The 21,539-nt window shown below is 42.6% G+C and overlaps 1 long non-coding RNA gene across 1 annotated transcript in view; it reads right to left on the bottom strand.

Moving 5' to 3' along the window:
- Positions 1 to 247: 247 nt before the first annotated feature.
- LOC125403279 (uncharacterized) overlaps positions 248 to 21,539 on the bottom strand; it is a 38,313-nt gene continuing 17,021 nt past the window's right edge. The window contains exons 3-4 of the long non-coding RNA XR_015000969.2: positions 5,552 to 5,616; positions 248 to 1,444 (exon numbers count right to left, since the gene is read on the bottom strand). This is a non-coding gene — a long non-coding RNA (uncharacterized LOC125403279). The remainder of the gene's footprint in view (positions 1,445 to 5,551; positions 5,617 to 21,539) is intronic.

Genomic DNA, 21,539 nt, shown 5'->3' with positions numbered 1-21,539 from the left:
TTGGAAGTGGGGAACCGCAGGCCTGCTGCGGGAAAAGGACAAGCTCTTTGCTTGAGAGGTCAACAGGGACATAAATCCCCAAGTAGGTCCCATCTCTTTCATTGCAGGGACTCTTTATGCCCTCCTTCTCTGAGGCCCCATGACTAGGGAATGTGTTGGACCTGAACATCTTTCTTCCCTTTTGTGGTCACTTATTTTTCACGTCCGGGTTAGACGTCTGTCCCCCATGCTCCTTTGTGCTCTGACCATCAAGTTTACCACCTGTATTTTCATTCACTTACTCATTCATTAACAACTTTGTTTTGAGATCCGATCTCACATGACCCAGGCTGGCTTTAAGCTAGCTATGCAGCTGAAGATGACTTTGAATTTCTGATCCTGCTGCCTCCGCTTCTGGAGTGCTGGAATTACAGGTGCGCACAACCACCCCTAGTCATCGGGGCTTGGAGCAAACCCAGAGCCTTATGCCTGCTAGACAAACACTCGACCAACTGACTTACATCCCCAGCACTAAATTGTCATCCAAGTTCTTTCTCTGTGCCAAGTGACAGGTCAGGCACAGCACTGACCAGCACAGTACGGAAGTAAACAAGCCAAACAAAATCCCTGCCATCAAGGAGTACATTCTAGTGAGCAGAGGTATACAGTAAACAAAACCCATCAATTATAATCCATACATATTCCAAGTGGATAAGTGCAAAGGGGAACCCCAAGAAAGAGGGTAAGAACCATCAGGGAGAGTGTTTGCAAAACTTTCAGGAGAAGGTAGTGTTTTAAAGGCTTGCAGTGGTTCTCAACCTTCCTAATGCCGTGACCCTTTAACACGGTTCCTCATGCTATGGTGATCCCCAACCACAAAGTTATTTTTGTTGCTACTTCATAACTGTAATTTTGTTATGGTATGATTCATAATGTAAATATTTGATATGAGAACCCTGTGAAAGGGTCATTCAACCCCCAAAGGGGTCTCAACCCAAGGGTTGCAAACTATTAACTTAGCGGCTAGGCATACACAAGCCCTCTGAGTGTCGGGTGGAGGGGCGGGGTGAGGGGGGAACTTCCCAAGTGAATGTGATGGCAATTGCTAAGGCTCGGAAGTGGATATCCAGTATGCTGAAGAAACTGCGGGGAGGGAAACCAGTGTAAAAGCAAAATGCAACTAGGGTGTGGCCTATTTGGGGTGTTGCAAGGGTTGCAGAACACCCCAAGCCCTATAGCTGGTGAGTAATGGAGGATCTTCAGCAGAGGAGGTCTTTCTCTTCGTCTGTTTGAAGCTGTTGAAACAATGCTACAGACTGAGTAGTTTATAAACAAGAGAAGCTCATGCGCATGGTGGATCTAGACTGGAAAGTCCAAGATAAAGGGCTGCATCCCACGACAGCTGCTGGGGTCATAACTCAGAAGATATTGCATGGCAGTCCAGAGAGAGATGGTGACCTGGAAGCTAAACACAGTCCTACAGTCAGGGAGAGTCACTCTAAAGCACAGAACTTTTATTACCTAACCACTTCTTAAAGGTCCCACCTCTTGATCTCAAAATGACAATCAAATGTCTTTTAAGGTTTAACTTTAGTTTAAGGGTATGGGTGTTTTGCCTGCATATAGGTCTGGGTGTCGGGTGTAGAGTGTCCACGGAGATCAGAAGAGGTTATTGGATCCCCAGGAACTAGAGTTATGGATGGTTGTGAGCCAGCATGCAAGCTCTAGGAACTGAACCTTGGTCTTCTAGAAGAGCAGCCAGTGCGCTTAACCATTGAACCATGACCACAGCCCAGACAGTTCCATTCCAGCATGAGTTCTGGATGGGTTATTTCAATCGTAGAAGAACAGGGCATCTCTGTTATTGTTGTTAGATTAAAATATCACATGAGTCACAATGTTCCAAAATTTTTCTGAGAAATGGACAATTAGCTGGGCTGAAGTTCTGACGCCCATGTATCTAGCCAAGTGTCTAAGCTTTCCTTAGTACTGAGCCAGACCCCCGGGCAGGGTGCCGAAAGCAGCTGAGAACACTGAGGTGTGGGTCTTCGCTGTCAAAGAAGGAACTGAGGATCAGGGAGGACAGATCGCCAGCAGCTTGTCTGTCTGAGAAGAGAGTGGGGGTGCGCCCCTCACCTTGTACTTCCTATTAATACATGAATAGGGCGTATGCTAAGGTGACCATGGTTGAACTCAATCATAGAAGTCAAGCATTTGATGCAACCCTTCAGAACGCTTTGCTTCTCAGGGAAATATTGGATTCTTTTTTAAAGAAACTAAAAGAGAAATCCCATTATCAGTAATTTGTAATACTAAAAAAATGAAGTAATTTTTATTAAAAAGTCAAACTCCAGTAAATTCATCTTTCCTTAATAGAACTATCTTGTGTTTATACTATGCAGACACTTGTAACTTTAATAACATTGAGAAACTATTTTGGAAAGTATTCTTTTTAGTATTTTTTTTTTTTTGCCTTTACTGATTGAGCAGGGGTGGGAGTCATGCCGCCGTGCATGTGAAGTAGAGGACAACTTGTCAGAATAGGCTCTCTCCTTCCGCCATGAGGGACCCCGGGATCATACCCAGGCAGCCAAGCGCCTTTACCCACTGAGCCATCTTTCAGCCCTTCTCTAGGTTTTTGTTAACATATAGTAGCTATGCATAGCAATGGGTTCCATTATGACATCTTCATACACGTACATAATGGTTTGGATCACATTCAGTCCATCACCCTGTCTTGTCCCCTTTCCACTCCCACTGATCCCCCTCTTCCCAGCTCTTCCCTGTAGCCCTCACTTACAGTCCCCCTTCTGCTTTCATGTGTGTGGGAAGAAACCCACAGAAACCCAGCGTGTTTCATTAACCAGGGTTGCTTACAGCAGCACAGATGAGGAATTATTTATAGGAGCCTGAGCATTTTACCAGCAGTTATGCCACTGAAAAACATGCCTCTGCTTCCCCCAGCTACCATCAACTGCCTGGAGATGTTCAAGGGAACCCTCCCCTCTCCATGATGGAGTGAGTGTTGGTAGGCCCAGTCTTATACGGGTCTTGTGTAAACAATCCCAGATGAATAGTAGGAAATCGTTAAGAAAGGTTTCTGTTTTGGGCGGTGGTGGCGCACACCTTTAATCCCAGCACTTGCCATCAGCCAACAGAGGCAGATGGATCTCTGTGAGTTCGAGGCCAGCCTAGACTACAAGAGCTAGGCACCAAAGTTACAGAGAAAGCTTGTCTGGGCGGGGGGGGGGGGGGAGTCTCTGTTTTGTCATTTAATAACAAAAAAAAAAAAGATTTAGAGACGAAAACAGAAATTAATTGTGTCTGCTACCGAAAAACCATCTCAGCAGATTCCAAAAGCCAAATTCCTGGTAAAACAGTTCTGCTGTCACAGAGGTCCCCAGAGGTCACAAAAGTGGGTCACTGACTACAGCCAGAGCTTTTTTTTCAAAGGTATTTCTTTTCTATTTTAATGTATGGCAATCTTTCCCATAGTTTTAGAAGTTGGGTGTTTAAGTCAAGCCAATACTCTGTTCTTCTGAAGAATGCATCAGATACATTTGTTTAAAGTCGGCCTTCCAAGCAATTTCCAAGCACAATAAAGAGCGTTTGATTCCATCATTGCTCTGCCTCTTCACTACTCCCCACTAAGCATCTTAAGGCGAGAGAGGAGCCTGCAGAAAGGTTGTTTTGTTTTGTTTTGAGCCTGAGAAACTGGGACTTCCCTGCCTTCCAGAGCACAACAGTCTATTCTTTGAGGCAAGGGGCCAGGGAGGAGGAGTAATTCAATTTTGTAGGCCACCGTGTACTTCCTTCTCCCTTTCTCCTGCCAAATCGAGGCTCACACCAATCCCAGCGGACCTTAAGGGCCAGTCCTCCATGGAAAAGTGAAAGCAGTCGAGGAAAAAGAAAGGGGCCAGCCAGAAGCAGCGTCCTTCAGAGCCTGGGGAACGCTCATTATAATTGAATGAAGCCCATGACAAGGGCCTTTTCTGAGCAGCCTTGGTGGGGCCACTGCTGGGCCCCATTGTAAATTCCATCTGTGTGCTATCACTTCCTGACCCAGAAACAAGGAGAGGTTTTGGCCACACATTTCCCTAGGAGATGTGCCAGACCACACGAGGCTCACAAGCTCCCAGAGATTTCGTATATAAAGCTTTAAGATCATGTTGGCCCGCGATGAATTCCTTTCATGAATTTATTTACTAAAGGGTCTTTTTCTCATCTCCCCAGTTTCCTTTCAGAAACTGAAGCCCAAGTGAAACAGAGCTCTGTTGGAATCGTTGTGAGGAAGATTCTGGGGAGAAAGAGGAAGCAACTAGCTTCCCAGCAGAGGCTTATAATGAGCAGATGCCCCAGGCCGGAGCCAGTCAAACATCTAATGGGAACTTGACTGCTGAGAGTCTGGAAGACTGGGGAGTGGAAATTAAAAAAGCAAAATGGAGTGAAATGCTGGTTCGTTCTCACACTCTGCCATGTTTGGGGACGATCTATAGACTGTAATTATAACTGCTATGATTCTACACGAGATTGGACCTTGGCAGCAAAGGGGCCACGCAATGGGTGAGAGACAGAATTGTTCTTGGAATGTGTTGTGTTCCTCCCAGGAGCAGCAGGCCAGAGTGAGCTTACCTCAGATCACTCATTACAACTCTCGATTGTTATTTATGTACCTCTATGGAAAACACATTTTGTCCCGTGTGACTTGCCCTTGCGCTTGCACACTGTGCTCACGTGCCGCCTCAACCCTCAGAGTACAAACGGGCTGCTGCTCTGAATAAAGCTGGCTATATCACTAAAGTCCGCCTTGCTTATCAGCTGCATTCTCCCAGGTCCCACCACCTTTCGAGAGGTAAAAACTAGGCCTCTCTAGGAATCCCAGATCGGCTGGCCTTGTCCTTTGTGGTCCAGAACACTCTGACAGAAAACCAAACACGGGTTCTGTTCTCTGTCACTTCCTACGTCTCTACCATCAGCATACATTTCCACGTACCCTCCTCCCCACCTTTACCCTTTTCCTGCCCAAACAGTGGAGTCTTTGCAGATCTGAGAGAATCTCTCGCTCTTTGATTTTATTGGTTCTTTCGAGACACGGTTTCTCTGTATAGCCCAGGCTGTCCTGAACTCAAAATCTCCTGCTGCCTCTGCCTACAAAATTCTGGGATTAAAATGTGTGCCACCACCATTACCTGGCTTCCTCCCAGCCCCTCAATACCCTTGTTCTGACCATATTGTCCATGTCCATATCTTTATTACATGTTAGTGTGGTGTGTGTGTGTGTGTGTGTGTGTGTGTGTGTGTGTGTGTGTGTGTGCGCGCGCGCGCGCGCATGTGTGTATAGAGATCAGAGTATAACCTTCAGGAGTCGATTCTTTCCATTATGAGGGTCTTGGGGATCAGACTTGGATTTTCAGGCTTGGTAGCCTGCACCCTTACCCACTGAGCCATCTCACCAGCCCAGTTTGTTTGGGACAGGTTCTCACACTGTAACTCAGGTTGACTCCAAACCCATAACAATCCCCCCACCTCATTCAGTCTCAAGTGCTGGAATAACAGGCGCGGTTTGCCATACCTAGCTTCCATGTCCATCCATGTCTTGATGTTCCTCTGAAGGCTTCAAGTTTTTGAAAACCAAAGCTAGAAAAATAAAAACAAAAACAGAAACCAAAAAAATCCACGTTTTGTTTTATTTTGTTTCTTTTCTGACATTTTTTCCCCAGTCAATAAGCACAGAATGGTGTGCCTGTTCAAATGTGAAACACAGCATAACAGAGAATGCTTGGAAGTAGGTAAAATATATTTATTAAAGGCACACAAATTATCATTTGAGAACCACTATTGCCAATTTGGCAATTGGGCATGGCAGTAACCCTGCAGGCTCTGCCCTGCCCTCTGTACCAGAAGCAGAGACAAGTGTACCAGGCTTTTTCATTTGGGTCACTAACCAGCTCCCAAATCATGACACAGAGACTTATGAGTTATGAATGCTCGGCCTAGCTTAGGCTCATTTCTGACTACCTCTTTAAACTTATATTAACTGGTTTCCTTTATCTACCTTTTGCCTTGGGGTTCTTTTCTTTCCTTCTGAATATCTTACTTTCACCGTTTCTTGTGTCTGGCTGGCAGTTGCCTGGCTTTTTATCTCAAGCATGTGCCTCTCTTTTCTCCCCCATTCCCTTTTTCTTCCCCTCTTCTTCATTTCTCCTAAGCCTAGATTTCTCCTATTTATTCTCTTTGCCTGCCAGCCTCACCTATCCCTCTACTGCCTAGCTACTGGCCCTTCAGGTTTTTATTAAACCAATCAGGTGCCTTAGGCAGGCAAGGTGAAACAAATGCAACACACACACACACACACACACATATATATAATTAAGCATATATCTTTATATTGTTAAAATGCAGCATAAACAAATGTATCACATCTTTACAGTTAAAGTCACATTCTACAGCATAAAAAATACAACACACCTTTACACAGTTAAGTAATATTTTACAGCAAAAACAAATGTAACACATCTTTACACAAAGTAATATTCCACAACAGAAACAAATGTAACACACATTTACAAAGTTAAAGTAATATTCCACAGCAGAAACAAATATAATACACTTTTGCCTAGTTAAAATAATATTCCACAACAAAGAAGGGATGGGTCTTATTGGTTTCTTTTGATTTCTCACTAATGTGTGCATATGTGTGGGAAGGGATAGACTGTAAATAGATTTTACCACGAGATTAATAATAGCTAAATATAGATGGCAAGATATTAAGTAATTTGAATTTTTTCTTGGTTTGCTTTTCTATATTTTATCATCTTCTAAAAGAAATGTGGATTGCTTATAAAATAAACAAACATATAGGGAAGCTTATATTTTATGTGTATAGGTGTTTTTTCTGCATGTATGTTTATGCACCACATGTATAGTGTTGGAAAAGGCCAAAAGACAGCATTGGATCCCCTAGAACCTGAGTTACAGATAGTTGTGGGCCTCTGTTTGAGTGCTGGGAGTCGAACCCAGGTCCTCTGAAAGAGCAGTCAGTGCTCTTGACCACTGAGCCATTTCCCCAGCCTCACACAGTGAAGACTTTTAAAATAGGGAACTTGAGCTAGAGATGTACCTCAGTGAGTGACAGAGGACATGGCTAGTGTACATGAGGTCCTGAGTTCAATCACCAGTATCTCAAAAAATAAAATAAGAAACTTGTAAGTAAAATTAGACTAGGTGTGGTAGGTCATGCCTATAATCTCAGAAATGGAGAGGCTGAGGCAGGTAGATTCCCATGACTTCAAGACCAGCATGGGCTACAGTGTAAATTCTAAGTCAGCCTGAGCTACACAGCAAGAAAATTCATTACCCAACAAATAATCCAATAAAAAAAATGGAGTACAGACCTAAACAGAGGAATCTAAAATGGCTGAAAGACACTTAAAGAAATGTTCAACATCCTTAGTCATCAGAGAAATGCAAATCAAAACAACTCTGAGATTCCATCTTACACCTGTAAGAACAGCCAAGATCAAAAACACTGATGACAACTTATGCTGGAGAGGTTGTGGGGTAAAGGGAACACTCCTGCATTGCTGGTGGGAACGCAAGCTGGTACAGCCCTTTTATATATCTGTATGGTGATTTCTCAGAAAATTAGGAAACAACCTTCCTCAAGACCTAGCAATACCACTTTTGGGTATATATACAAAGGATGCTCAATTGTGCCACAAGGACATGTGCTCAACTATGTTCATAGCAGCATTGTTTGTCATAGCCAGAACCTGGAAACAACCTAAATGCCCCTCAACTAAAGAACGATTAAGGAAAATGTGGTACATTTACACAATGGAGTACTACACAGCAGAAAAAAAAAACCCACGACATCTTGAAATTTACAGGCAAATGGATGGAGCTAGAAAACATCATATTGAGTGAGATAACCCAGACCCAGAAAGACAATTATCACATGTATTCACTTATAAGTGGTTTTTAAACATAAAACAAAGAAAACCAGCCCACAAATCACAATCCCAGAGAACCTAGACAACAATGAGGACCCTAAGAGAGACTTACATAGATCTAATCTACATGGGTAGTAGAAAAAGATAAGCTCTCCTAAGTAAATGGGAAGCATGGGGACCTTGGGAGAGGGCTGAAGGTGGGGGGGAGAGGAAGGGAGGGGAGTAGAGAAAAATGTAGAGCTCAATAAAAATTAATAAAAAAAGAAAATTCATTATTCATCTGAATGCCTACTGTGCGTCGGATACTGTGAAAAGCATTTTCCACACATGATGGGTTTAATTTAATCTTCGCAGTATGAGAAATGCTATTACTGAGCCCATTTTAAAGATGAGGAAATGAGGCTTGAGATCATATGGATTGACTTAGGAATACAACTGTGCAGATGTACACAAATACACCTGGCTGCCATCAGATGTTAACTGTGGAGCCACTTTAAGGGTAACTGACAAAGGTGGCAGTTATTTAAGACTCAAAACTCAGGATGGTCACTTTCCTCAGCCCCATATTCCCTAACAACAATTCTCTCTTAGGTACCTGGCTATGTGGTAGATTGAACAAACTGACCACAATCCTTTCAGACATCTCCTCCTCATCATTTTTTCTTACAATCTTGTTTATTGTTTTTATTTTATGTATATCAATGCTTCCCTAAATGTATGTATGTGTACCATGTATGTGCCTGGTATCTACAGAGGCCAGAAAAGGGAGTCAGGTCCCTTGGCTCTGGAGTTCCAGGTGGTTTGAGCCATCTCTCCAGCTCCCAGGGCTCCTTCTTTCAAGAAGCAGATTTCTCATTCCTCAAATCTGAGTTGGCCTTAAGAGTTGCTTTGACAGACAGGTTATGGGAGGGGTGACAATATACCAGCACCAGGGAACCTGTCAAGTTAGAATTCTATCTTGGAAACCCAAGACCACCACCATGTGGCACAGCCCCAAAGAAAGGACTGCACAGAGGCAGAAGCTCAGCTATCCTTTGTAGCCAGAATGAACCCAGCCCCTTTACCGACCTTCCAAGTGAATGCAGCCATGGGTCCAGGCAAAATCAGCAGAAAACTCTATCCAGAGGACCCACAAAAGAATGGAAAGTTCTGTAATCATGCACCACCTGATGACGTCTCAACTAGCAACAGCCCGCAGATGATGACAGTCTCACGAGACTGCACTACCCAGGGGAAATAGCTTGTGTAGTTCTATTACTGGATGATGTCCACACAATGACGTGGCTTCTCAGACTGTATCTGCAGGACTTAATGACTAGTGATTGTTGACTGGGGCCAGTTGATGGGGAATGGATCTATTATGCAGCATTATCTAGCTAGGACAACTAGGATTTATGAGTGAGCAAGCTGTCAAGTCACTGGAATGCCTGTGGTTGCCATGGTTATTAAAGTTGCATGGTGTGGTACAAGGCCTTGCAGTGCTCCTCGTGCACAGATCTAGACCAAATTCCATGCCCAGAGAATGAACAGAACCTCACACTCCCTTCCAAATACTCTCTCTAAACAGAGCCATCTGCAACTAAACAGATTCTGGTGAAAAAGAGGAGAGGGCGAGAAACAAATTGTGTCAAAAGAACTCTTCCTGCTTGGAAGCAAACTGTTTGCATAGAGAAGCCCATGATTAAACCTTTTTTTCCTTTATTTTTACATCACATTGGGTTCCTGCCCCTCAAGATTTACTGGTTTTTATATGTAACTGTAACAGATCAAGTTTCAGTTACAACAGAAGGCAAGGGTCATTTACCTACAATTAAATGTCTCTTTAACAACATACTCCAAGCAAGAGGAACTTGCTGCAAGAAGCATGTGACAAACTGTTACAGGAGCTGTCATTCTTATCACATATGCAAGACTCTAAACCAAGAAATCCTATTCTCCCTAAACAGAATTCAGAACCCACCACTCATTCCAGAAGATGCTTCTTTCATGTCGGTAGTTTCCTCTCAAAATCAAGAATCACAGCAGTAAGAAAGAACACTCTTTCTTACTGGTGTGTGTGTGTGTGTGTGTGTGTGTGTGTGTGTGTGTGTGTGTGATCTACGGTCAGTTTATAAAACACCAGCGCATGTGCTCCTGTCAGTCATCATAGCCCTAAAAATAAAACCATCAGTAACTGAAACAAAAACAACAACTTTCCCGCTTTTATAAAGAAGGAACCCAAACGATGATAAAGCCACCAATGGAGTGTAGTGGCGGTGGCTCTGGATGAGGATCCCTGAGGCTGTCACTAGGCTCCTCACAGCAGTCTCTCCTGTCTCCAACCCAACAGCCACTAGGCCTTTCCTTCTAGACCTCCTTCCTATGCTGGTTTCATTCACCTGGTGCCTCTGGTTGGTGCTCTTCTTGACTCTCAGTCCCCTCCATTCTGCCTTGCCTGCCACCCCAAGAGCAAAGCTGCCCCCCACAGGGCACCCCGCATCCCTCTGGTGGTGTACAAAGGAAGACTCTCTCAGGCAGGGTCATGTTACGCAGCAATTTCTCACGGCTTCCTTTTTTCAAAACCCTCTCTGTGTCTCTGTGTCTCTGCCTCTCTTTCGCACCCTGCAACACATATATTTTGATCAAAGAATGACGGTAGATTTGGTCAGCAGTCAGAGAAGTGCAGTAGATTTGAATCCTAGGTAACTGCTAGGGTTTTGTTTCTGCTTTTTTAGGGATGTCTGATGGAACTCAGAGCATCCTACACACAAAGCAAGCACTCTGCCACTGAGTACACCCACTCATAGACAACTTTTAAAAATATTTATTATTTATTGTTAGTTGGAGGAAGGGACACATGTGGAGATCAACGAACAGCTTTGAAAAGTCAGTTTTCACCTTACACCATTACATGGGTTCTGGGAATCAAACTCAGGTCACCAAGCTTGCACTGCAGGCTTCTTTTCCTGCTGAGCCATCTTGTCAGCCCATACATAACTTCCAAATGACATTTTCAAACACTTCCCGAGAGTAGTCATTTGTGTATGCGTGTGTGTTTACACACACACATGATATTAAAGATAGATATATTGAAGTAGAAATTCAATTTAAAACAACAATTACTGAATGTTTACTACCTGCCAGACCTTAGCATAAAATTGGGGCTCTGTCATTAAGAGAACACATGGCAGAAATAATAAAAAAAAAAAAAGCAAAGCCCCACCAGCTGCTTGTTAGGGTCTGGAGCTGTGGTCCATAGTAGAATCCTTGCACAGGACACAGGACCCTGGGCTTCACAATCACAGAAACAACAATCAGCCATTGGATGGAAAATGGCAGATACTACCTCAGCATCTCCAGATGGAAAGAAATTCTCAGGAACTCATTTAAATATGAAGATAATGAGATTTATGATAACACTTGTTTCTCAACATTTTCACTGTAGGGATCAAATCAGAACGTGTGTGTTGTTTAGATTTTTCAATGTCCAGGGAGTCTATAATTACTGTGAAATAAGAGTTAAAAGAAAATGTTAATGTAATTGAATGTGTCTTGCAAGTATATCACTCAATTTCATTTCTACTTAATTAGCATTTACTCAGCCAGATCCTAGACTAAAACCTGGAAAGAAAAAGGTAATCCATGAACCCTGAAATAAAACAGTTAAGGAATGGAGAGACACAGAAGAAAAGGAAGATGGTGTTGTGAGTTCTAGGACAAAGCTACAGACAACATATCAGATGGTATATCAGAGATTACATAAACCAGGCCAGGGAAGAAGCACAGTGTCATGGGATGCTCTGGAAATGGAGGATAATAACAGTGTAGCACTGGCTCACTAAGACTTATGTGCTAGACATCACGCATATGGCGAGCAATATTCTCAAGAGAAACACTGGACATAGGGTCTGCTTCTTTTTAAGCATTTGTTTTATATATGTGTGTACGCATATACAGAGATATATACATAAATGTGTATATATATACACACACATATAGTGAGCGCGTGTGAGCAAGCACATGCCTCTGTATGTATGTGGAGTTCAGAGGACAAGCCATGGCAGTCAGTTTTACAATATGGGCCCCAGAGATCAAACTCAGGTCTTCCAGTTCAGCAGCAAAGACTTTTACCTACAGAGCCGTCTTACAGCCACCCTATTTCTTTTCAATTTTATTTGTTTATTACACGGGGGCATGATGTGTTTATGTGGGCACATGTGTGGAGGTCAGAGGTCAACTCTGTGGAGTTGGTTAGTGGGAACAAACTCAGGTTGTCAGGCTTCTGTAGTAAATGACTTTTCTGCTGAGCCATCTCCCCTGCCTAAGGGCCCCCCCTTCTTGAAAACATTCTGCTTATTGACTTGCAGATTTGGACTTTGGTGCCCACCAGGTCTCACTACCCAGGAAGACTAACAGTTGGCTGCCAGATGAAAGGGAGGAAGTCCTAGACTAAGTGAGGAGTGAGGGTGCTTGTCCTCCTCTGTTGTATGTGGTTCTCTGATGCTTGGACTCTTCATCTGCACCACGGGAATGTAACTCCACCTGACCTGACAAGGTCATTGGGGTAATGGGTACAGAAAATGCTTTGGGGACTGGAGAGACAGCTTAGTGGTTAACATTACCTATTGCTCCTGCAGAGGACCCAGGTTCAATTCTCAGCACCCACATGGTGGTTCATACCCATTTATCACTCCAATTCCAAGGAATCTGATGTCCTCTTCTGAGCTCTGTAGACACCAAGCATGCCCATGGTGCACAAACATACATGCAGACTACAAACTCACATGCAAAATAAAATGAATAAATGTGAGTTTTTAAAAAAGAAAAGAATGTTAGGTGTGGTGGCACATACCTTCAATCCAAGAATTTGGAATTAATTCCAGCACTTGTGAGGCAGAGGCAGGTAGATCTTTGTGAGTTTGAGGCCAACCTGGTCTACAGAGTGAATTCTAGGACAGCCAGGTCTGTTACACAGAGAAACCCTATCTCAAAAATCAAAAATAAAATAAAATAAGGAAGGAGGAAGGAAGGAAGGAAGGGAGAGAGGGAGGAAGGGAGGGAGGGAGGGAAAGAGAGAGAGAGAGAGAGAGAGAGAGAGAGAGAGAGAGAGAGAAAGAAAGAAAGAAAGAAAGAAAGAAAGAAAGAAAGAAAGAAAGAAAGAAAGAAAGAAAGAAAGGCTTTAATGTCTTTCATCCGGGGTCCACCAAGATAAGGCCAGACTATGATTCACCTGTCACTGAGAGGTAACTGTTGTAGAAGGCTGGACTTCACCATCAAGATCAGAACAGCTGAGACACTCCACTGAGATTCCAGGCACTCCTTCCCTAGGAACCATAACTGCCCCTCTCCCACTCTGCATGAGGTCTCTTGAGAAGTGAGAATATACACAAAGTACAAATTCAACTGAAGGGGGACTCCATCTACATAGCTTTTGGGGCTCATTATTCATGTTAGGATGGGTCATTTCATTAAAGAAGCTATTTTGGGGTCACCAACACTCCTGAAAGAAACTATTTTGGGGTTATTCACATTCCCATAAATCCAATAAACTCAGTAAGAACAGCACCGTTGGCTTAGGGCCAGAATGCTTGTGGCTGTGAATTTATCTGGTTTAGCATTCTCCCTTGTCTGTAAGTTCAAACAGATACCTCACAAAAACACCTTATCATTTCATTTCCTGAGGAAAATTCTTTAAGAGAAATAAGTAAATCACCTCTAGTATTTTGACCTAATTTTAAAACTCTGTTTGATGTTTAAGTTTTGCTGTAAACTACATCCTTCAAAGAGCTAGAGAGATAGCTCAGTGGCTAAGAGAGGACCTGAGTTCAGTTCCCAGCATCCACACCTAGCAGTTCAAAACCACTGGAACTCCAGCTCTAGGGATCTGATGCCCTCTTCTGGGCTCTGTGTGCACCAGCACCTACACAGACCTATATATACATAGACACAAACTTACACATACAAGTCACCTAGACACGAACTTAAACACGTAATTCTAAAATCACTTTTAAAATTACATCTTTTAAATAATGTAACTTAGAAAACCATCAAATTATACAAACAGTATCACTGTAAAGACACATAGCTCACACCTATTTCTTGTAAATGTCCATTCCCCTTAAGGGTCTCACTCTCTTTAAACCTGAAGCATGTATTTATCATTTCTACCTAATAAACTCATTAACTCAGCTTCAGGCTGACTCATCCTGACATTCTTTCTGCAACATAGTCAAGAATTTGACTTTGTTTATTGGAGGTCCCTAAGGGAGCAATTCCTCTGACTTTTGGTAGCAGTACTGGGCTGTGCCCCCCATTACCAATGACTTGACCATAGCCTGCTAAGGTTGCCAGAGCCCAGGCTTTTGCCATAAAAACTGTAGTTAATGAGGATTCTGCTAATTATATCAGCTAGCTATTGCTGCATAACAAATGATGACCACACAACTTGATAGCTGATATCAAGAGTATATTACTTTTTACTATTCTACGAGTTCATTAGATAGCTTTTACTAACTGATATCACTACCTTCTTTTGAAAGATTTACTGGGACATAGGCTTTTTTAGGTGTTTTATTTATTTATTTACTTTTTATTTATCTATGTTGAGGCACTGTAGGCCAGGGTGGCCTCCAATTTACTTTGTAGTCACGATGACTTTGAACTCCTGAACCTACTAACTTTACCTCCCAAGTGCTGGTATTACAGGAATATACCAGTACATCTGTTTTATGCAGGGCTAGGGATAAAAGCTAGGATTTCTAGCAAGATATACAGGCACTCTACCAACTAAGCTACATCCCCAGACCTATGTATAAATCTCTCCGATTTCAAAATATTAACTAATTTTTAATAGAAAATGTAGTATAATTAATAAAAACTAAGAGATAGAAATCGGGGTTCAACCTGAAGGTCAGAAAAGCTCTACCTCAGTCTGAAATGGCAATTCTGCCTCCAGGAATCTCAGAATGAGACTGTGTCTGAGAGCTGTCTCCTCCCATTTTATATTCCTCTTTAGGACTGGGATTAAAGGCATGTACCACTGGGATTAAAGGCATGCACCTCCTGGTTTCTAAGGCAACTAGTGAGACTTACTGGCATTAAAGGTGTGTATCACTGCCTGATCTGTAAGGCTGACCAGTGGGGCTGTTTTACTTCCTGATCTTCAGACAAGCATTATTTATTAAAATACAAATGAAGTATCACTACAAAAAAACATTGTGTGGAACTGGCAAGATGGCTCAGCAGGTAAAGGCAACTTCCACCAAACCTGGCAACCGAGTGCAATCCCCTGGATTTAAGTGTACACACACACACACAAGTTTGTTTGTTTGTTTGTTTGTTTGTTTGTTTGTTTTTTGAGACAGGGTTTCTCTGTATAGCTTTGGATCCTGTCCTGGAGCTCACTCTGTAGACCAGGCTGGCCTCTAACTCACAGAAAGTGAGTTTTAAAGAAAACACTGTGTAGCCAGGCAGTGGTAGTGCACGGGAGACAGAAGTAGGCAGATCTCTGTGAGTTCCAGGCCAGCCCAATCTACAGAATGAGTTCTAGGACAGGCTCCAAAGCTACACAGAGAAATTCTGCTTTGAAAAACATAATAGTAGTAGTAGTAGTAGTAGTAGTAATAAAGGAGAAGAAGAAGAGGAAGAGGAAGAGGAAGAGGAAGAGGAAGAGGAAGAAGGAGAAGGAGAAGGAGAAGGAGAAGGAGAAGGAGAAGGAGAAGAAGAAGAAGAAGAAGAAGAAGAAGAAGAAGAAGAAGAAGAAGAAGAAGAAGAAGAAGAAGAAGAAGAAGAAATAAAAACCTTGTGTAACACTACAAAACACATCAGGGCCCTACATTTTGAGGTTGAGCTACCAATTGTTAGCTACTTTGCAAAGTAACACTTTCAGCTAATCCTTTGATGTACATCTATTTGGTACATTCTATCTGAGTCCAATTCAGGGACCTGGGTTCTGCTCCTCAGTCCTGATCCTCATGGACAGAGCTTCTCAAGGTGAGACCCCAAGACGCCAAGCATCGGCAGCACCTGAGAATATGTCAGAAATGCAAATTCTTTGGCCCCACCCCAGATCTACTGAGGCAGGCACTGTGGACAGGGCCAGGCATCAGGACAACCTGGGCTGGTTCTAAACTACTTTTAATGCACTGGAGAACTTAACAGACTACCAATGCCAGACTCCCACCCCAGAGATTCTGATTTACACACCCTGGGTGCAGCCTTCCCTTCAAGAACTTAAGTGCTCCGCAAAAGACTCTAAGAGCTATCTCAGAGGGAAAGCACAGGGAAATTGGAAGGCTAGGATCCACCCCTACCCCACTCTGTCCTTGTCCCACACCCACACACCCAAAGCTGTGGCTCTGACTCAAGGCCTTCCACATGCTAGTCAAGTGCTCTACCCCTGAGCTACATCCCAGCCAGAGACTCATCCTTGCTGCAGCTCCTTTTCAGTTGCCTTTCACAGAGCACAATGGTAGTTACAACCTGATAAAGACTTCTCCTTTTTTAAGATTGATTTATTTAGGGCTGGAGAGATGGCTCAGAGGTTAAGAGCATTGCCTGCTCTTCCAAAGGTCCTGAGTTCAATTCTCAGCAACCATATGGTGGCTCACAACCATCTGTAATGAGGTCTGGTGCCCTCTTCTGGCCTGTGGGCATACACACAGACAGAATATTGTATACATAATAAATAAATACTTTAAAAAAAAAAAAAAAAAAAAAGATTGATTTATTTATTATGTATACAGTGTTCTGCCTGCATGTTTGCCTGCATGTGAGAAAAGGCACCAGATCTCATTATAGACGGTGGTGAGCCACCAGGTGGTTGCTGGGAGTTGAACTCAGGACCTCTGGAGGAACAGTCAGTGCTCTTAACCTGAGTCATCTCTCCAGCTCTGATAAAGGCATCTTAAGGTCAAATAGTTACTGGTCTAATCCTCAAAATTCAGAGACTGTCCGTGTGTATAAATACATATGTAGGAATTAGCTTGCATGATCACGGAGGCTCAAGATCTGCACAGTGGGAGTCAGGGAGAGGGCTCAGCAGGTAAAGTGATTGTTATACAAGACTGATGACCTGAGAAGACTCTCTGGAAGCCATATACAGGTGGAAGGAGAGAACTTGCTCCACAAGGTTGTCTTCAAACCTCCACATGCTGCAGCACACACCTGCACAAAACACACACTAATAATAAATAATAAGAGACCTGTAAGGTGAGTTGGAGACCCAAGAGAAACAGGTATATAAAGAGAAAAAAAAATTATCCTGGTCCAAAGGTAGTCAAGCAGGTGAAGTTGCCTGTTAGTCTTTTTAGTTCAACTTAGGTAGAAGGATATATTTTACCAATCCACCAATTTAAACACTAATGCTATCTAGAAACACACTCATAGATACAGCCCAAATAGTGACTGACCAAATATTTAGGCATTCCATAGCCCAGTCAAATTGACACACAAAATTAATCATCACAGGGAATATGGACTGAATTTGCAGACCAGTATTTCCCAAATGTTTTTCATGAGGATCTAGGCCAATGAAATTCTCCACCAAAAAGGCCTCTGTGAAAACACAAGTCTTGGGGAACGCTGTGTAATGAGGCATATTAACATATCAAAGCTATGAATCACCCCGCTGGAAAGAAGTGACTCATGGCTTTCTCAACATCAGTGTTTGATCCCAGAACCTGTTTTTCACTTAACACCTATTCGTTTCCCACGGAACTAAAGTGTTGCACAGCACATATTGGGAAATGCTATGCCAAGCCATGAGAAGATAATACAGATTTGGAACGTAGGATGGGGCATGATGTTTTAGAGGAATCTGACAGTGGTATATAGTGAGATTAAAGGAAAGAGTAGAAACAAAGAGCCCAGCCATGTCTAACGTGACAAAGGCTTGTTTGTGCTTAAGTGGGAATGAGCAGAAAAGGAATATGATGAGATATTTAATGAAAAAGAGCTTATATAATAGGTTACAAGGAAAAAATAATTAAAAATTCCAAAATTTGGAGCTTATGCAATGAAAGAACAAATAGTCACTGATAAGAAAAAGAATGGAAAGAAAACCTGATTCAGGAGCAAAAGTATGCCATGTTAGGTAGAAATGTAGCTCAGTGGCAGAGATGGGCCCAACTGAGGGAAGCCCTGAATTCAATGCCAACACCCACAACACACATGCATACCTGCACACACACACACACACACACACACACACACACACACAAAATATGTTCAATTTGTGATTTGTTAGTTTAAGAATCACAGTAGACAGAGGACTCTAAGAAACATGCAGCAGTTTTCTGAATTCTGAGATTTGTCTGCAAGATATCAAAATGACTCATTAACTTGAGACTCATCAGCATGGAGTTGGAAATTAAGTCATCTTTACCCTCTTTCCTTCAGTCAGACTAATTCCTTCTCTTTAAAATGGCCATGCTTTTTAAGCCAACCTCAAGTCCTTGTGGTGGGTTATACAAAGAAGCTTTCTGGCACATCTCTGCACTGTGGCAGGAGGGAACATTATCCTTTAATGAAGGGAGCCTCAGACTCCACTTACGGAGCCTAAGATGACTGTGGACGAAAACATCACACTCTTCCTGTTGCAAGCAGAATATAACACTCAACATTCTCTTCGGGGCCTTCATATTACAGAATCCCAAAGCTCTAGATACACAACATCAGCAGCTTTCAGATGGATTTCAGAAACTGAAAAAGCCTTCTTGCAATCTCCTTGATGCTTGTACATGCTGGGCATCACTGTCAATCAATTCAGCAAGTCTTTACCAGGTGCCTTCTACGCACTTAGTCCTGAAGTGGTCCAAGGCCTTTCCCCTTCTTCTCCATGTTGTTCTATTTGAATCCTAGCTGTTCCCTATTTCCCCACCAGCTGTATAAATTCAGATCAGTTTCTTTAATTACTTTGGGCTTTGGCTTTCTTATTACAAAAAATGTCTTCTTCGATTATTTATTCATTCATGCATGCATTTATTTAAAAAATGCTTCTGAGCTCCTGCCTTGTAGCTACAGTTATGCCAGACACAGTCTCCTCTCACAGAGGCAAAAGGTTTAGGTGTGGTCCTTGTAGTCATGGAGCTTAAATTGCACTGCATTCTTACGAAAAATTAGAGATAATTTGTGCAAATTACAAGGCACGGAGGTTCTTGTCTAGAAGGTACTCAATAAATGCTGGTTTCCTTATTTTTGACAGATCAAAGCACACAAACGCAAGTGTTTGTGGTAGCCAACACAAGCATGGGCAGCAGTGGAACTATGGCAAACTCATCTGTGGTGCCTCCGTCCTCACCAAAGGGCAAGAAGTACTGAACACGAACTCATTGTCCCAGAACAGACATGGATCCAGGATTATTTCAGTTTTAAAGAAAAGCAGGAAAAATCCCTGTTTTTAGATGTTTCAAACCTAATGTGAGCCAAATACAATATATCTGACCCAGTGAGTGCAGGTTTGCAAGCTGACCCTGAGCAGGCAGGGTCCTCAACAAACTCTCAGTTTTCATTCTCTCTGAGACATTATGTGAGAAGCTAATGGACCCTCAAGTGAAATCTATTTCACTCCAGCTCAATCTCAATCAATCAGCCTAACTCTCTTCACGCTCCACTGAAACAAGAACCTGGAGTGACAGGATCATTATCACCAGAGGAAAGGAAATCTCAGCACGGGTCATCAGTTTGCCTGGTACAAAAAAATAGAAAGGCTAGATGGGAGCAAACAACGGGAGGAGGCGCGGAAGAGAGCAGAGAAGCACAGGCAGTTCAAGGATGCAATCACACTGATTGGATTTGAAGGTATCACTGAGGGACAGCCACATAAATAACTGAAACATTTAGTCAGCCCCTGGAAGGGGTCCTCTGCCAGTGTGAAGCTCACTGCTTCCATCATCTCTGATTCACTCTTTCCACTTCAACCCATTTTGTTTATGGATTTAATATCTGGTTCCGTCCTCTTTGAAAGAGATCATGATTTCCCTCAGTCCTCTCTTCCCCCTCCTGTTTCAGAGCAGGGCAGATGGAAAACCCATAATAGGCCAACAGCAGATGTGAAGAGATAGGGATATTGGTGTTGCTTCAGTGTGGAGCCCTAAATGAAGCTAGCTTAAGGCAAGAATGAAGCAGCTTCATCCCTTCTCGAAGAGTCTAAGCACTCCTAATGCTGTCATTCTGTTTCACAGAAACCCAGTAAGTATATATTTCTAAGCTCATATGACTTAGTTGAAAGTTACTTTAGTTTATTTATTTATTTATTTAAGAGCAACCAGTGCTCTTAACCACCGAGCCATCTCTCCAGCCCCGAAAGTTACTTTGTATTCAACCACGTAAGACTAACTAGACATTCTATAAGACTGTGTGATTCTGTAGACCTGAGTGCCCCCTCCAATGCATCATGTGACTTGACATAGCACATGTGTCTCATATACTAGAAGAGTATTGGAATAATAACACTGGTACCATGCTTATTCCTTGGCATGGATGAGACACATGAGTCCTATAGAAGTGCTGAACTCAGTTCACAATTGAAATTGTGATGAACTGAGGAGTTCTGTACTTTTTTGTTGTATTTTGTTTTTTTCCTCTTTGGGGGCCTACCACCCAGTTCCCCAATAAATACACGAAGATTTATTCTTACTTAAGAATGCTGGCTTTAGCTTGGCTTGTTTCTAGCCAGTTTTTCTAATTTAAATTATCCTCTTTAACTATGTCTTGCTTCTGGGCCTTTTACCTTTCTTTATTCTATATTATCTTTCTTTCCTTTTTACTCTATGGCTGGCTGGGTGGCTGGCATCCACCTCTCCTCCTTTTCTCACTCCTCCCCTTCACTCTCTTCCATAGATTTTTCCTCCTGTTTATTCTCTCTGCATGCTGGCCCCACCTATTTCTCTCTTCTACATAGCTATTGGCAATTCAGCTTTTTATTAGATCAATCAGGTGTTTTAGGCAGGCAAAGTAACACAGCTTCACAGAGCTAAACAATTGCAACTTAAAAGAATGCAACACATCTTTATGTCATTAAAACAAACATTACACAGCATAAACGAATGTAACATATCTTAAATTAATATTCCACGATAGAGTTCCTCAAAAAGAAAAAGTCTAGGCTGTCAGAAGAGTCTACCATGAATGAAAGACTTTGACAAATGGATGTCTCACTCAGCTTGGGCTGCCATAACCAAACACCGCAGACCAAATAGCTTAAGTGGGAGAAATTATTTTCTCACAATTCTGGAGATTGGTTTCTGGTGAGGGCTCTCCTCTGGCTTGCAGAAGACAGAGAGAGAATCTTTGTCTTAAAACGGGAAACCAGGAGTTCTACAGGGTTAGGGCCCATGCAATTAGTACCTCATTTCACATCACTTACCATTAATTACCTCCTAAAAATACTATGTCCAGAAAGAGTCACACTGGGGGGTGAGGATTTCACCATGTGAATGGTGAAACAGAGGGAGGCACACAATTAAGTCAGAGCAGTGAGCTAGTTGGAACAGCATGATTAGATGCTGAAGGATCATCGCCTGATTATTCCAACCCAGGTATTCGATTCCATAGGTCGACTTGACACCCGCCCCATGATCAAGTGTTCTTTAGCTCTATGAAATAAAAGCACAAAGCAGGAAGCTGTGT

This window comes from Myodes glareolus, chromosome 3 (assembly GCF_982192425.1).
Source record: "Myodes glareolus chromosome 3, mMyoGla1.1, whole genome shotgun sequence".
NCBI lineage: Eukaryota > Metazoa > Chordata > Mammalia > Rodentia > Cricetidae > Myodes > Myodes glareolus.
Note: the sequence above shows the minus strand (reverse complement) of the source record. Positions and strands in the feature narration are given on the sequence as shown.